Below are 18,270 nucleotides of genomic sequence, written 5' to 3' on the forward strand. Positions count from 1 at the left end.
TTAATGTCCTTCCTTTAATGTCCTTCATTTAATGCCTCACTTCCCCACCTGTAAGGGCTCTTGTCCTGTGTGTAACGTGTACATTTGCCCCCAGGGACCCCGCGTAGCCTGCAGGTCCCCGCATTGACCCAAGCGGCCTGGCTGTGCTGGACGTCCGCTGTCAGGCTGAGGCCAGCCTCGGGCCACGTTGGGTAGCTCCACGTGCTCCTCCGCAGGATGCTCCTTTGCCCGGCTCCTCTGAAGCTGTTTCATTGGGCTCGATTCTGCTCCCGTCGACATCTCCCATTGAGCCTGACGGCAGCTGGACCCAGCTCACTAGAACAGCACTTTCCTGGAGGAAGTTGGATGATACCTACAGCTACCACTTGAGCTCTTGGTTTCCCCCCAGCAGACAGCTCTTAAGGGGGAAAGAGGTTGTGGGCTGCAATGCTGCGCAGGCTTCTCGCTGGAGCCCAGGAAATGAGCAGGGCATGCATCGGGGTGAGTCACCGGCACAGGAAATGAATGCAGGTGACATTCTGGCAAAAACAAATGTGTCCTTTGGGTTTCGATAGAAAGTTTTTTTTGTTTATCTGCTTATAACCAAAGGTTTTTCTGTGAGCAGATTTATTAGCAGCTTTACTCCTACCAAGTGGCATTGGGCAGGGAGGATCGGGCGTGATATTAACCTGCATTCCCAGCTTTCGTTGCTTGGCAAGGCTTGCTTTTCCTCTAGAAACAGAGAGAGGATGAGCCTGATTCCCCACTCACTCACCCCAGTACAAATCAGGAGTCCATGGAGCTGTGCTGGTGGAAATAGGAGAGTCAGGCGCAAATACTTGGAAATGTAGTAACTAATTTTATACACCGCTGACCTGAGCCTGCTGTCTGACTGCAAAGTCTGGTGCTGTCTGGTGCTAGCCTTGGCTGTATTTTGACTAGCATTGCAGGGAAACAATGATCTGCAGCATTAGGGAAACTGACTCTGCAACGAGTCATTTGGTGCACAACTGGCTCCAAGTGGGTTATTGCAAGCAAATTACCATGTAGGTACATTACCTCCCTTTGCCTGCCCATCAAACAGGGTAACAACCACCATTGTAAATGGCTTTGAGCTCTATGGATGGAAATTATCATAGACGTAGTAACATAGAATATCAGGGTTGGAAGGGACCTCATGAGGTCATCTAGTCCAACCCCCTGCTCAAAGCAGGACCAATCCCCAATTTTTGCCCCAGATCCCTAAATGGCCCCCTCAAGGATTGAACTCACAACCCTGGGTTTAGCAGGCCAATTAGAGCTAGGTGGTATTATTAATTACTATCCTATAAAGAATAATTGAGAGTTCATTAATTGTATCTTGATAGACCTTCCTGCTCAGCTGGTCTTAACACAGTAATTTCAATCACACTTTGAATTCAGTATTTCGTGTGGGTTAAGCATGTTTCCCCACTGCCCCTACCTTTATTATTGGGAAATCTGCCGGACATCAATCAAAATTCCTACTCTCTGCATGCTGGCTTGGGGGCAAAGGTCTCCTGCGTGAAGCTAACAGATCAAAAGCACTGGTAATGGGAGGGGAACATTTTTATGGAATCCAGTTGTTCCACTTTCTATTGAAAGCATTTTCTTTGCTGCTGGTACCACTGTGTTCTTGTCCTGGGCACTAGGACAGCAGCAAGCCAATGAGCTTTGATAGGAAATGCGGTTTTTATTAATGGTTTAGTTTTATGGGCTCCTCTGAGCTTAAACTCAGAAATCCCATGGAGGATCCTGTGGGAAATTGGCTGGGAGGCTGGAAATCTCTTGGAATTTAGGATCACTGCTCTTCTAATAACTTGTTAGCAGTAACACACCTGTGAATGGCAATGCCCCAGTATTCTCTCCTGTCTAAATAGTTCAAAGTCTCTCAGTGTCTCTATGCAAATAATACCAAGGCAACAAACAGGCTTGGCAGCTTTCTCTTGGTTAGCGCTCCGTCTTAACAGGCTTAAAGAATTCTGTTACTTCCAAGGGACAGTGTCCCACAAGGGAGTGGAAATGAATGAACAATGGCAGTGGGAGCTGACCTGGTTCACAAGCTCTTGCTGATACATAAATGCATTGGCTTGCAGGCATGGTATTTGTTTTCCAAGGTGCAAGGTTGATCCTTGTTCTCTTGCAATGACTGTAGGTCTGGTAAGCTGAGAATAAGATCTAGAGTGAATCCTATCCTTTGGCATGTCACTGCAATAGCCTCGCCATTGTTCACCTTACCATTATGGACTGCTGCAGCATGACTGGCTTGTAGATCTTTCAACGTGCCCCCCATATTTGGGTCTTCGCAGAAGGAGAGAGAGAGAGAGACCCCTAGAAAAGGGGACACACACAAATTATTCACACCAGAAACTTTTAAAATGCTCCAGGATTCCTTCCTTTAATGTACATAACTCTCTCTAACTTCAGCATTGTGATTCTTTATTACTGATCTAAATAGCTTTCAGCAGTGAAACATGAAAGGACATCAGATTTGCGTGGACCATCGCTAACCCTGAGCCTAAAATGAATAATGTCGCTTGAAATGAGGGACATTGGAGAGGTATGGCAGTTCGGACGCTGGTGCCATAGGACCTGGTGGTCCAGTGGAGAGGGCTGCAAACTGGGAAGAAGGAGAGGTGGGTTATTGTACCAGCTCTGCCACTGTTCTCTGGGCAAATCACCTCGCCCCTTGTTCCAGTTTTGTGGGACAGTGGGGCCCGGTTTGCTAAAAAGGCTAATGAACTTTCGTTTACACCACACTGTAAATGTCTGATCTGGATGACCTCCCGTCTGTGCTGAAATGCTCATTACTCAGCGGAGGGAGGGACGGAGAGAGAGAGAGTGTGTGTGTGTAAACTCATCTCTAAAACAAACTTTTATGTTTGGAACTTGGTTAAATAGGTATCCCCTCTGCCTTGCTAGTGACTACAGATGCTTAATTAAAATCAGCACAAATTCTTCTGAGCTGCCGTAAAGCTGAGTGTGAAAGGGAGGGGGGGGAAGCTTAAAAGTTTTTCATTTCAAGAAATGCCCTTTTTTGGGCCATCTTTAAAATTCAAAGCCAACATCACTGTTGCTCCTTTGAAAGGTTGTTGTTGTGTAACAGAAGAAGTTTTCCAAGCTGTGCACCCCATCCAACTGGTGGGTTATAATGGTTTCCAGTGAGTCACGCTAACCTGGCAAAGTTCCTACGTACTGCACTGTGTGAAATGTGTAGCATGCCCACTGTAAAACTGACACAAAGCCGCTGGGGTAAATCTGATTGGGGCTAAGCCAAGCTATAGATGCAATTCACAGATTCTTTCTATGCTCCTCTCGTCTGTGGCTAAGATGTGTCTGTGGCTAAGATGTGCATGCGAAACTGTGTGCAATGTAAGGACTTTTGATTTGGAGAGAAGTAAGAAAAAACATAATTAAATGTGATTAAAAATCGTAACCTGAAAGCAGGCATGGGTTGGGTCCAGCTTTCTAGTAGTAGCCACTACACCAAATACACCGGATCTAGCCCCTTCCTCCTAGAGATAGGGGTCTATGCAGAAGTGTCGTACTGAGAGAGGAAGATCAAGAGGTGACCTGGACAGGCGGTGATGTTCTAGGTGATCTTGGTACTGGGCCTTTAAGAACTGACAACCAACTGTTGATCAAAACTTCGTGTTGGCTACACCGGGTTCTAGAGGCTCTCTAGCGGCTGAGTGCAGAGCAGATCCGTGACCTGTTCTGTCAAAGCGATAGCTGAATGAGTGACGTGGCGCAGCAAGCAGGGGCTGTGGCAAACCAGTAAAGGGAAGCCAGCCTGCCTGGCAGGTGGAGGGTGAACGAAGTTTGGAGGCCTGAGGTGGGGCTGGGGATGGGATCTGGAAAATCAGCTGGGATCCTGGCCCCCACTGGAAGGGAAAATCCATCAAGAAAAGTGCAACATAGAGACCTTGAGATGCATTTTTTTAAAAAAAAGGGGGTTAATTGACAAACCCCACAAAAGTCACATGCTTTAAATCCCTAAGGAAAGGCTAGGCTGTCCGTCATTCTTACAAGGCAAAGGGAGGGCAGGCAAAGGTGAGAGGCTCAGCCACATGACGGGGCCAAGTGCCCGTTTCTTCTCTCTGTTTGGAGCACGTCAGGCAGGCTTCACTGCTGTCACTGACTCCTTGCACTTTCTTCCCCCAGTGCCATCTTGTTGCCTGGAGGACAGACTGCCATCAGATCTTGCACCGGTATCTGGGTATGTTTCCCTTTTGTCACCTCGCTTTACTTCTCTCCTGAGCCTTCCTTCCGATTAGTGGTGTTTGAATTGAGCTGTGCTTTTTCTGGGGGGCGGGGAAAGGGTTCTCTGGTGCAGCCCTTGATCTCTGTACCACGCGGTCTCTGCACTGAAAACTATGGCGCAAACTGGTCCGAGTTACACCGCTTAGGTGGGCTCCAAGAAAACTGCTGGCACCAGCTCCTTGGCTGGGCAAAGTTTTGGGGGCCTTGACCCTGTCTGAAATGGTTGGAAGCAGCTAAGATTGCAGGGTGGAAAAAGAGATGGGGGCAGTGTTGTTTTTCTGGGCACAGCCACTGGAAGCAACAGAGCATGTGGGTTTGAGAAACAGGCTGTCTGGGTTTGTCCGGGATCCTTACGTGGGCGAGGTGCCCAGTCCGGCCAATGAGAGCTGGAAGTAGTAAAGGCTTCATAATTGTGGCCCAGTTGCCATCCAGTCATGGCCCGTCCTTACAGAATCATAGCACTGGAAGGGACCTCAAGAGGTCTTCTAGTCCAGTCCCCTGTACTCATGGCAGGACTAAGTATTATCTAGACCATCCCTGATAGGTGCTTCTCCAACCTGCTCTTAAAAATCTCCAATGATGGAGATTCCACAACTTCCCTAGACAATTTATTCCAGTGCTTAACCACCCTGACAGTTAGGAAGTTCTTCCTAATGTCCAACCTAAGCTGCCCTTGCTGCAATTTAAGCCCATTGCTTCTTGTCCTCTCCTCAGAGGTTAAGAAGAACAATTTTCTCCCTCCTCCTTGTAACAACCTTTTATGTACTTGAAAACTGTTGTCAGTCTTCTCTTTTCCTGACTAAACAAACCCAGTTTTTTCAATCTTCCCTCATAGGTCATGTTTTCTAGGCCTTTAATCATTGTTGTTACTCTTCTCTGGACTTTCTCCAATTTGTTCATATCTTCAATTTGTCGATGCCTTATGGCTGGGTCCGAGGGTTGCAAGGCAGAGTAGGGTTCAGGATCTGTGAAGCCCTCTCCACTCACTGGGGTCAGAGTTTGGAAACAATCAACAGTTGCTAATTAGTCCTTGTGCATTTCCAGTTAAAAACTGTGCCTGTCTCTGCTTTCCTTCATCTGGGCTCTGGATCTTTATCTACCACGTCCACCCCCAAAGGGTCTCCCAGCATGATACATCCCATTGGTAGCCAGTCCGTGCCGCCGTACAGTGCCACATAGGCATAGCCGCTGGGTGGCGCTACGTGCAAAGCTGGGTGAAATTACTGCTCTCCACCCCCAAGGTTTTACTGTGCTGTTCACATCCCCCTCTCAAGATGGCAGCAGATCTCTGGCATCCTCAGTCCACCTGCCCCTCCAGCTCTTTCCATGTGCTTCTACAAGTCCACCTTCCAGGTGCATCCTGGAGCACATACAGATCCCAGCTCCACCTTGATGCAAGCAGATTCTGTACTGAATCTGAAGGCACCTTCCCAATCTACCACACTTACTTTTCAATAAATCCACGTGCAGTTCTAATGGGGGACAGGGGAGCCCAGGAAAGATGCCATTGCAGCCCTCAGCACTGCAAAGTTTGGGTGCCCTTTTGCAAGCAACTCCTCTTGGTGTCGCTGCTCTCACAGACACTGAGGTCAGCATTGTCAAAGGTGGCCAAGAAGTGCATGGGTCCCAACTTGAAATGCCTTCACGGAGCCTGGTTTTCAGAGAGAAGTAAGCACCCACAGCTCCCCCTGACTTCCTCTGGGATGGCTGGTGCTCAGTATGTCTGGGAAATCCAGCCCAGTGGGTCTGTAGTTGAACATCCAGATACTGAGGCATCTGGGATCAGTGACCACTGGTGAAAACATTGGCCTGAATGTGCTGCTGTTTGGAAACAAGAGCAGAATTTGGAGATTAGCACTGTAGCCTCGGGGCCAGCGTTGGTGTTTGGGAGTTAATATCTAGCTCGTGAGAGTCGGTTATCTGGGGGAATGAAGCACACCTTCTGCACAAACAGAGGGCTGTAAGCTCTCTGGACATGTAAATCCACTGCAACTTGTCCATGAAATGAGAGCCTGTAACATGCACAGTAGGAAGACAAGAGGTTCTGCCTGCATGATGCACAGAGCGGATTATTGCACATGTGATTAGTAAATGTCAGATAGGGGAGGAAGGATTATTGAATGTAGGACATGGGGGGGGGGGAATTATTAAACATGTGACCTCCCCAAAAAGGGACACATTCACACATTGCAATTTTATAAAGTGAGCCTTTTACTGACTCTAGAATTGGCTTTTCATGTATTGCATCTGAAGGGACCGCAGCTCTGTGATAGTGCATCAGAAGGGTGCATTGGTGTTCCAAAGCCTTGGAGCTGTAAAGATTGCAGCAAACTCAACTGGAAATATTTATTCCATGTCTCCCAGCCTTCACGGTCTACAATTACCATTTTCAGGGAGCAGTGAATCTGATATCCATCTGAACAGGAAGCTGGGAGCTGTTGGTCCGTAGAGAATTGAGGACAGAGTTCAAACTGAGTTGGTGGCATCTAAGGTTATGTAGCAGCAATGGGTCTGATTCTGATCTCTTGCAAAGGTGTAACTCAGAAGGAGCTCTGTTGAAGTCACAGTGGTATGAACCTGGTAAAGGAGAGAAGCATCAAGTGTGGTGCCATGAATCCATAGCAACTGCATTGAAGTTAATCTGCATTTACACGGGTGTCGTGGAGAGCAGAGTCTGGGCCAAACTCAGTGTAACTCTGTGATGAACATGAATTTACCTTAGTGGGTGACCTTGACCATGTCTTAATACATGACAGCAGTAGAACAGAACCTGCTGGTTACATTAATTCATTCTGCACCTTTTGTCTCTGGGACTTTAGCAGTAGATCTTTCTTTTATACTGAAGCTATGGGGTACATTTTAATATACCTGGTAGTGTGGCCGTTACCAGATGCCACATATCCTAGATGAGCACCTTGTTGATCTATAGCCCTAGAAATCTCTGGGGGTGCTCTGAGCCATGCCTGGTATGCTCTGGGTGCCAAGATTTCTGACGATCCTCCCCCCACCGCACCCCACCCACGATCACTGAGCTGGTAAAGTATCTAGTTCCTTTCTTTGTGTATGACTAGCCACTTGGCCTGGTGTGCAATCAGGAGTCACTCCATGGGACTGAATGGATTCACACTGGGGTAAGGGAGAGAGACAGCTTAAATGTATCTGTTAACTCATGGCCTGACCCATGCTGAGTCACGTACTTGACTAGTCCAGCAAGGGGTTCCCTGGATGGCAGTGGGATTGTTCACATGAGGATGGGCTGTGGAACTGCATCCTTCAGCACCTCCCTCCTTGGCAGTGCCCTTCATCACAGGTGTACGTTACCTGGCCGAGGTATCTAGCAAAAGGCCATGTGCTACCATAGCCTTGCAAGGGCCCTGCAAGGCTGTCCATGCTCTTGAGCCTCCACTGAACTGAGTGGGAGCTGAGGGGGCTCAGCACCCGTTCCTCATGGCCCTGGGCCCTGGCTGCTTTTGGATGCCAAGCCCTTCCCACTGCTCTGCTAATGCTAAACAAGTGGTCCCGGAGGCCACCAAAGCCGGGCCTTCTTGAACTGTGGGAGGTAGCTAGTTCCTCCCATGTTGAACCTCCAGCCCTGAATGACAATGGGCCTGGAAAGGACTGTTCTGGGAAGTGACTGTCCTAGGGACCCCAAAGAAGATGAGGAAGGCTAAGCTGCCACAGGTTCCCTCTCTAACTTTTGACAGATCACTTAATCTTGCTGTGCTTCAATTGCCCTTTGTAACATAGTGGCTGTAACACTTTGCCCCTTCCCAGGGGTGTTGCAAAGACCAGTTTTGTAATGGTTGCCAGGTGTTCATTGCTAGGGTGACGAGAGATACGTAAGTAACTAGAGAGACGCAGGCCAGACAGCACCTTGTCCGAAGCTGCCTGCTCACCAAAAAGCCTTGATAATTTTTGCGCAAAGCCCCTTCCTCCAGGGCCTATCTCATCATACCCTGCCTGCCCAGGAACGCTGCACCTAATTGGCAGGTAACTGTATCTTTTCCTGCCTTTCCCTCCCCCCCGCCCTTCTCAGAGAGAAACTCAGTCAAGTTCTCAGTGCAGAAATTTATTTTAATGGAAACCTAGCTCTGAGGCAGCTTTTTCTCATTTTTAAACTATTTCATATCAACCCTTGGCCTGACATTTGTTTTCTTTGAATTTGGTTGGGAAAAACCGGTCTACGTTTCGAAGGCTATCTTCTCTGGAATCTTGGCAGGCGTTGTGCCGTATCTTTGAAGAAACTGCAAATGCAAAACAGAAGGCAAATCTTAGAGAAACCTAGCAAGATTTTCCCCCTTGCTAACCCCAGGAATGGGAGCAGCAGACTTTTGTCCCGGGAAGGGCAGAAAATCAAGGGAGTGATGATTGGTGACAGTCATTCAGGTTCAAAGGTCAGGAATGGAGTAACCGGAAGCCGCAGGAGGAGAGGTTCTAATAGCCTGTTCCCGAAGACCCCAGTACTTTGCAGCGTCTGCTCCTGAAACCTGATTACGTTGTACAGATTTAAAGTTTCCTCTGGGGGAACAGGCTGCAAGTTACTTCTCCCGTTCCATGTATTCTGCTGACTTTCATCAGGTGCCTACTGATGAAGAACCCTTTCCGCTGGCTAGTGTTTGAGGTAGCCAGCTTCTCCTGCCAACAGCTGGAACAAGGCATCTGCTGGGGTGGGGGGAATGTATGGGTTTCAGATGCCAAGCCCACTGTACCACAACAAACTTCATATGGAATTTATTTTCCTAACTATTGTACCTTTCCAGAGCATGAGACGGAGCTCATGAATATATATATATATATATGTGCTTAGCACTGGCGATCTTTGAAAGAGAGAGTGATTTAGACTTAAAGAATAATAATAATAATAAAAAAAAAAACCTCCTCCAGCTTTGAAACATTTTCTTTGTCTGCATTAGGCACATTGTCACGGCACTGTGCACACAACTGTCAAATAAGATTACATAGGCAAGCAATGCTTGTTTCCCCTGTAACTTACAGTCTGGGTGTCTGGGAGCAATTAGAATGTCTGAGATGTAAAGAATCTAAAAATCCATGCAGGAGGCGGTGGTGGGTTTCTGTGTGCATATAAGGAAATACAGAGAGTTGCCATCCTAGAGGAGGGGCGTGTTGGATTGATTTGCAATTGAATTCTGATCAGGCCATAACTTTTTTGTATGTTGCGTGATTCCTTGTGACGTACGTGTGTGTGTGTGTGTATGTGAATCAAATATTATAGAAAAGGTGAGATTACAACGTGAGTAGTTGGCTGCAGGTTGGGCAGGTGAAGATTATGAGGCTGGATTTCCAGAGGCCTTGTTTTCATTTTAAAAGTTCCTTTTCTATGAGGGCCAAGGCGGATGTCAGCAGCAGAGTAGAGTGTTAGAGGGCACCGATTATCAAGCATTTGTCCAAAGCCAGCAGCAGGGTTTGGTGACTTCATGGCCCTTGTTTTCCCACTGCTGTCCCTAAGGAACTGATAGGGTAGATACTGACGCTTGATCCCCTTACGCTGGCCATTTCCAGAAATGAGCTAGGCAAGCCCATAATCCTGACTCTCCACCTCAAAGCTCTGAGTAATGCACTAAAGATAAAGGCCAGCTCCTCAGCAGGTGTGAACTGGCTTCATTAACTCTGATGGAGCCAGGTTGATTTATACCAGCTGAGGATCTGGTCTAGCGTGTGATTATGTTGGAGGGGGGAAATGTTCTCCCTAACTCCACAGGTCTGTTCTCAGTGTCTGTGAGTTAGAGCTGCTGGCTATGCTGGCCCCCAAACGTGTCCTGGTTTATACTCTGGTCATCGTCATGTCATGATGGGAGAGTGAGCTCTAGTCCTTTACACCAATAGAACTGTTGGTTAACTTCCCATAGAATCTTTATTACCAGTGCCCATGTGAATGACCGAAAGAACTAGACACTGTTCAGGCCAAGAGCCAAGTAGGATTCAGAAAGGATTTGTCATGGCTGTGGTTAAGGGGAACACCCACAGTCACATTAGATAGGATTAAATAAAAGGTATAAGGGGTATAAAACCTTCTGCTTTAGGGTATAAAACCAGCTTCTAGCTAATGGGGGTCAGGAAGAAATTCACCTTTTGGGCTGGTTATTCCATAATAGTCCATTGTGCTTTTGGGCGGGGCGGGGGTGGAGTGGTGGGGGTTCCTTGCGCCTTTCCCTAGCTCCGGTCTGAGAGAGGACATTGGGCTGGATGAAGGTTGACTGGGGATGATGCTGACCTTACCTGGGAAGAGCCGTTAATCAGCATGAACTGCGGAGTGTTTTTAAAGGCAGGGCCATCCCATTAAGTGTGTCTCATGCCAAGTGCTACAACACGCCTTGAGGGGCTTGATCTCAGAGGATGGGTGCTCAGCACTGCCTGAAAACCAGGCCCCATCATGGTATCTCAGGCTCGGCACCTAAAATCACAGGAAACTGGCTCCCAGAAGGGCTTAAATCTCCTCTCAGAACAGACTCCTTGGGACCCCACAGAAACATTGGAAAGGCACCTTCTCTCCTCTAGGCCAGTAGCCTGTTGAATTGACGGTCAGTCGTGCATGCGTAACCGTCTTTCTGAAAGACCCAGAGAAAATGCAGTGTGGGTTCCACGAGGCATTCCCTTAACCAGAGGAGATTCCCTGGCCTGTGCGATGCAACAGGTCAAACGAGATGACCACAATGGTCCCTTCTGGCTTTGACATCAGTGAAACTTCTTCCCAAGGCTGGAGGCACTCTGAACCTCCTGAGCAACGTCCTTAGGCGAGGGTCGCCTCCCCTGTGGTATAAAAAAACCAGAACATCTCAGGTGACCCCAAGTCATAAAACTGGCCAGCTGGCAGTGTGTGCGGCGCACCTTTCCAGACTTCCTGGGACAGCTACTTCAAGAAAGGACAATCCTGGGAAAACCTGGCCAGGTGGCAACCCGACCTTGGGGCAATCTGTCATCGAAAGCTGGCTAATACCTGGCAGGGGTAAGACATGGAGTTTTATGGTCAGAGCACTGGTGATAGATGGAATATTTTACCTCAAAAACAATAATTCCAGCTTGTCTTACTCCTGGATTCAGTACAATCTCTCCTAGCCTAGTGTGATGGTAAGACATGATAGATTAATGGCTCTTAACCTTTTCTATACTGGGACACCCCCTATGAGGTGGTTCTATGAGAAGAGCAAGGGTGGTCATGATGACCCTCTGACAACTGTGAGTGATCCCTTGGGGCCGGAACAACCGGGTTGAGAACTCCCGAGAGAGAGATTTGCCCACAGGCTGTATGTGTGTGAATTAGGCCACTCAACAAGCAAGTGGAAACAACTCTATTATTTAGTTTACACTAGGAGTTTGAAAGAAACTGGACCGAGTTTTATGGAGGACATTGATACGGTGAATTTACAGGATAGGTAAGTTACACACACCCTGTACGATAAAGTTATATTGTGTGTGTGTGTGTGTGTGTACACATACTGTATCTAATACATTAAACTATACAAACTGGCCCAAACTCTGCACTCAGTCATGCAAGTGTCACTCCATGGTGACTCTCTTTGAAGCCAGTGATCTTACTCCAGATCTGCATACATGTAAATTAGAGCAGGATTTGGCCCAGTGACAGCAAAATTATTACTAACTGCAGTCACAATATTATCACAGTAATCCCATGGTTGTGTAGTCAGAGGAATAAGCACATGCAGTTCTAGGCCTCTCCTGTTAGGGGCAGCAGATAATTTCAAACGGTTCTCTGTTAATAACCTACATGACCAATGTCATAGCTCATTTCTCCCTCCCCGGGCACTGTCTTTTGTATATATGAGACCTATGCTAGCTGCCAGGCAGCCTTGTATGGAGCCTGGCCAACACAGAACAAAGTGCTGAGCCCCACAGTACCTGCCTCATCTGTTACTTCAGCTATACATATATTTCCATCTGAACCAGCAGAAATTCCTGGTTTCTGTATTGCATGCTAAATTGAATGGGCCAAATTCTGCTCTGTTTTATACCCTGTGTAATCCCTCTGAGGCAATGCCCAATGCGAGATTGCTCACATGAGGCCTAGACACCACTTAAGTCTTCTGTGCCACTGAAGTCCTGCTTCACCCTTGTGCTGGCCATCACTGGGGTGAATTTCATTCCACTGGAGTCTGTGGAAAAACTCTCATAGGATCATAGAATATCAGGGTTGGAAGGGACTTCAGGAGGTCATCTAGTCCAACCCCTGCTTGAAGCAGGACCAATCCCCAGTTTTTGCCCCAGTTCCCTAAATGGCCCCCTCAAGGATTGAACTCACAACCCTGGGTTTAGCAGGCCAATGCTCAAACCACTGAGCTATCATTGACTTCAGCAGGGCCTGGATTTCTCCCATCATCTCTCCTCCAAGGAGTTAACAGTCTAAAGGCTTAATTCTCCTACCCTTACTCGCACTGAATAGTACTTGTGCATGGGAGTAGTCCCAGTGAGATGGACAATCCTGTATAGACCCAGCATTAGCCCAGCTGTAAGACCAAGCTCAAAAATCATGACTTTACTTTTTATTTTTTTATTTTTTTTTAAAGATCCATTTCTTTAGTGGATTATTGTTGAAAGTCTTCATGGAAGAAATGTATTTTAAAAGCGGGATTTGAATCAGAAGAGGGTGGTCGTTTGCACATGAGACAGTTCCGGGCACATGCTGCTCCGCTTAAATTACTTGGGAGTTCAGTCTGAAACTCGTAACTTTATCCAAATAGCTGAAAAATGATTTATGGACTCCCTGGGAATTTACATATCTACAAGAAGATTAACAGCCAATGTGTCTGGAAAGCCATAAGTGGAGTTATAAAATGACTTGCACAGTGGAGGAGAGATCAGTCTGGAAGACCCAGCCAGGCTTGTTATAGACGTTTGACTTGAAGGCAGCGCCTAAAGAAAGCTCAAAAGAACAGGAAATTGTCAGTTAAAAGGAAGAACATGCCAGTAAGGCTCTCTTGACAGCTGTAAAATTAACTGTCCCAATTACTTTCAATCACCTGGCAGTGATATTATTTAAATGTTGGAACTGAGTGGGGCAAAGTGGGGTGGGGGGGTGAGGAATGGAATCAAAAGACACACCAAAACCAGAAAGACAGGATTTTAAACCTATGACATTAAAATAAAATGACCGGCAGAATAAACATTGAAAAAAAGTTTCCCATCCCAGGCAGCCATCGTCACTGTCAAAGGATTGGGAAATGAAGATTATGTACCTTGGCTTTTTCTAAATGAGAAAAAGTTCTCGCAGCAGTTCTCAAATTTGCGGTCTGTCGTGTCCAGAAGAACAGCAGAGAAACCCAAATGACAAGAAAGCCGGTGTGGTACACAGGATACAGCAAACTGTAAATGTGGCACTCCGAAAATAATGCAATGTCGGGAAGAAAAAGCTGCCGATAAATGTTGCTCCAAATTTCCTGGAGATGCAAGAGGCCGCTTCTGGTAACGCTTTGTGCTGGAAGCGTCTGAAGGAGGAGTTTCCAAAGCTAATGACCACCGTGAAGAGCTGGAAGATCCTGGTTTTGAAACTGTACACTAATAACTCCAAAACTAATAAAGCAGTTGAAGGCTTTGTGGCACGTATATTGACAACTCCCCACAATCACCTGAGGCTGTTAGTGTACAGAAAGTTTTCCATCCTTTGGATTAATGTGGAGTGTCTCTTGAGAACACAGATGGGTTACAGATGGCATTACTGACCTTATATTATTAATCAGAACCACCATGAAAATTCTTGCAAACAGTGAAGGGAGAACTCTGTGGTTTGTGCCCAGATAATATTACTTGATAGTGATGGATGTGTTTTAAATCTTGTGACAGACAAGATACTGAAGTAACTCATACGGAGAGCTCTCGACCAGCAACCACTGGCTATTTTAAAATATATGATCCAACAAGAAATGAAAGTTACCCTTTGGATTTCACGGCCTTTTCCAGTTCATTTGGTTTTGGTTTCATAGGACGCAAGCGCTCATGACCCATAATAAACCCTCTGATTGGTCAGTCTGGATCTCTTGACAAAGGGAGTCTTGGAAATGTGATGTTCACATCTGTTTTGCACTTGTATTGTTCAGTGGATCTATTTTACCATTTCCCTACCCCAGAGGTATGATTAGCAATCAAATTATTACATATAATTGAATTGTTGCATCCCGTTTAAATCACTGGAATTGCTTTACTGACTATGGATGAATCTCAAAAGAATGAAAGAAATGCCAAAGCTACAAAAGACAGTGAATATTCTCCTTTCTACAAGTCCCATCAAAGAGCCAATATTTATCCTTAACTTATGTCAGCCCCTTCTTCCAGATATGTTGCTCAGATACTACAGTAATGAACACGGTAGAAATATTAGTCCTGTGATTTGTTTCTCATAACATACGGCCATACCTGAAGACAACTAAAAGAATAACTGTTGAAGAAAATTACCAAGACAGTGAACATCCAGAGCATACCTCTGCAAGTTGCACATTACAATTGACAGTTATGGTTTTACTGCTCTTATCAATAGCATTTTTCACCATGACATCTATCCTCCCTCCAGCAATGTGTGTGTATATAGTGTAGCAAAATTTGAACTGAGGATTTTTTAGTGTCTTGGACAAAAAATGGAAGTGTTTGCAGAGTCAATAGTTATTGTTTTGGTTCATTTTAGTTGTGATGATGATTGGGGGGAGGGAGGGAATCTGTTTCTGGGTGCACCAAAGACCAGAACCCCAGGTGATCCAATGGACTGTGAGTGACAATGCACGAAACTAGCAATTAGTAAACTGACCTGCTGGGTGACCTAGTCCCTTCTCCTTTCTCCGTCTCTATTTCCTCTCCCACCATTTGGTTATTTAGATAGGAAGTTCTTCACGGTAGGGTCAGTTGCTCCCTATGGGTGCCCAGCATCTGTGCTCTTGGCTGGGGCTAGCTAGATACTACTGTAATACAGATAACACCAAGGAGGGATGCTCAGGGATCCAAATGCATCCCTGGTGTAACTTGAGTGAAGTTAGTGGAGTTTACACGAGGAGAGAGTTGCACTATTGGACCTTGACGTTTTTGTTACAAAGCTGCTTGTTCTTGCCATTCTTTCAGTTCCCACATGACACCACCTTCTCTACGCCCTGTTCCTATTCAATCTCTGCATGGCTGGTGCAGTGGCCTTAGGGAAAAAACACTGATTTCACCATTAACCTTCTTCATTATATTTAGGAAGTCTAGAAAGTTCAGTCAGGCTTCTCAAGTATTGTGCTTGGTGGCACATGCAGATTTGGAATCTATTGCAGGAGAGGAGCTGGGGTTGCTTCAATTCTGTGATGTTTGGACCCCGAGGAGAAGCCCTCTGGAGAAGGCGTGGGGTTGTGGGGTCCTTAGTCTGGGACTTGGAAAGTTTTCAAGTGGCTGGGTGTTGTTCCAGATCAGCCTTCTTTAGGTGTTTCTATTTGGCCGCTCGTTGTTGTTGCCTTGGAGGTCTATGCAGCATGCCCTGTGGGATCTGAGAGAGTGAGCAAAGCCAATTCCAAGTGGTTTCTGCTTCATGGCAGGTTTGTGCCGGCTGGCATGAGGTTGGAAATCAGCCACGCATAAGTTTGAGGCTAACTTTCTGGGTTGTTTTATTTATTTATTTTTAAGGTGAGGAATCCCAGTATTTGGGGAATGGCTAAACCCTATTTCACTTAGTGCTGGGGTCACAGGTTGCTCACTGGGCTGATCCACTGGAGAGGGGGTGAGTCAGGCAGAACCCATGGAAAGGACCCCTGCACGAGAGGGTTCTGCCCAGGTAGGAGCCCTGAGTGCAAGTTACAGATTGTTCTAATTCACTGACACACATTTTCTCTTCCTGAGCGGTGCTGAAACCAAGCTGACCCTTCAGGCTATTTCTAGCTCCAAGTTAAGCAGCTTCCTTGTGGGCCAAGGTCCTGCAAAGCCCAGTCTGGGGTTTGTTCCCTTTCTTGGAAGCTGCAAACATCCTGACTGCATGGCCCAAGAATTATGTTTTGAAGAACGTATCCTTAACACCTACTCCAAAAACATTGCCCCGTCCCAGAAACACGCCAGTGCATCCCAGTGAGACCAGGCCAGTGCAATTCTGTTTATTTATAAAATATACTGTATCAAAAAGAAAAGAACCCTCTTCAAGGAAAAGGGAAGAACGCCAAGCAGTCCTGCCCAGCCGCTGTCCGTTTCCTCAAACCAGCCGCTGTTGCTGGGAGTTGTGGCTTTGGAATAGGCTCAGGAAAACAGACTGCCGTTTACCTGCACTTAGCCCTGGCATTACAGCCCTGAATCCACCCATACAGTACCACCACTGCTTACTGTCGAGCCCTGCCTCTCAGCTGTGCCTCTCGCTGCGTGTTCTGAGATGAACAGGGGACCGAGAGCGGTTTCTAAACGGTGAGCAAACTACCGCGCTTGTGGCTCTCTCAGCCTTTCTGTGTCAAGTGAATGTAGCGCAGGCGGAAGGGGCTAGGCACAAGACGACGTCCTCTCCTTACCCAGAGAGCAGGTACAGTGTGGACACATTTCCCTTATTCAGCCCTGCTCCATTCTGCAGCCACCACATCTCAGAGTGAATGAGATGTTAATTCTCCATGGGCTGGTCACCCTTCCCTCTCTCTGTGATAGCCTTTAAGGGTGGACCCATTTGTGTTCTTCTGGTAACATCTAGGAGCCCCTTTGTGCTATCCACACAGACTGAAAGAGACAGCGCTTACCCCGGAGATATTCCAAAGACAAGAGGTGGGAGGAGGGACACATTACCACCTGCATTTTAGAGACAGAACTGAGGCTAAAGCAATTCCCCAGTGTCACACGGGAAGTCCGTGGCAGAAGTAGGAATTGTACCGGTGCCTTTAGCCAAAAGTCCATCCTTCCTGTGTCGTCCTACTGGGTTTTGTGATGGGGACACCTCTCTTTTTGAGGAGCAGGTCTGTGGGTATGTCTACCCTGCAGTCGGAGGTGTGACCCAAGCTCGTTTGGACCTAGCTCTTTCCAATTAGAATAGCCACAAAGCTGAGGCCTCACAGAGTAGCCGCTTACATACCTATTCAGGTCCCAGGAGGGCTTGTCCAGCCCAAGCTGCCAGGGCTTCGCTGTTATTGTTATTCAAGATCGCTAGATCAGGTCTGCCTATGCGTGCAGCAGTCACACCTCTGACTGCAGAATAGACATGTCACGCCTGGCCATGTCATGCTGGCATTGTTGATGTGGGCTTCATTGGAGCCAGTGACTGCAAGGTGAAATGTTTCATATCCTGGTCCCTGTGCTGGGAACACTTCTAACAGATCACCCCCTAGCGCATTCTCTCGGGTGTCCCGTTCCTTGTTTACCCTTGTGCTGCAGCAGGGTGGAGGGAATAATGGGAGTGCATGCCATGAGAAAGTGATCGCTGGAGCAGCTTTAATACTGTGGGGCTTTATCTTGTGCCACTGACTTGCTATGTGCCCTTGGGCCAGTCACTTTGTCCTCAACCCCATCTGGCTTTATACTGGTGGAACCCCATTCATAGACTTCAGTGGAGTCCCAGCTCTGCTAGTGAGCAGCCGCTGGTGCTGGTGAGATCAGAGTGAGGTGCATCACCTCTTCTTGGCTCTGTTTCCCCATCCGCACAGTGGGAATCACAGCACTTGCCTACCTGTTATAATTTCTATAGAGCCATAAGTATGCACAGTGCAGTATAGGCAAGTGAAAGAAATGAGTCCCTGTCCCAGGGAGCTTTACAGTCTAAGGCCCCCATCCCTTGGCTTCATGTTAAGTGCATGCATGAGTGTTTGCAGGATCAGGTCCCAATTCACAGACAAAGCATGGAGGACAACGATCCAGCTAGTCTGTGTGGAGGATACAGCGATCAGGATAATTCTTAGCTCTTGTGGAAACCAGGAGGACATGGTGAAAGATCTTGTGAAATTCCCCCAGGAGCAGTGGGCCAGCACGAAGCCTAAGCACCATGTAAGTCTCCAAAATAGGGTGTAGGTGGGGTTGGAGTGGTACCTTGACCTCAGGCTGTCCTGTCTGCACACGGGCGACTCG

General features: G+C 47.1%; 1 protein-coding gene across 3 annotated transcripts in view; it reads left to right on the forward strand.

The window, feature by feature from the left end:
• Positions 1–18,270, forward strand: part of COL8A2 (collagen type VIII alpha 2 chain) — a 136,500-nt gene that overhangs the window by 40,488 nt on the left and 77,742 nt on the right. The window contains exon 2 of one of the 3 annotated variants that reach the window (XM_075121368.1): positions 4,162–4,216. The exons of 1 other annotated variant lie outside the window; for it this stretch is intronic. The gene's annotated coding sequence lies outside the window, so the exon portion shown is untranslated. Of the gene's footprint in view, positions 1–4,161; positions 4,217–18,027; positions 18,190–18,270 lie in introns of those variants that run through there. One more of the 3 variants, XM_048825654.2, reaches the window with a different exon arrangement.

The sequence above is a fragment of the Caretta caretta genome, chromosome 19, assembly GCF_965140235.1.
Source record: "Caretta caretta isolate rCarCar2 chromosome 19, rCarCar1.hap1, whole genome shotgun sequence".
NCBI classification, from domain to species: Eukaryota; Metazoa; Chordata; order Testudines; family Cheloniidae; genus Caretta; species Caretta caretta.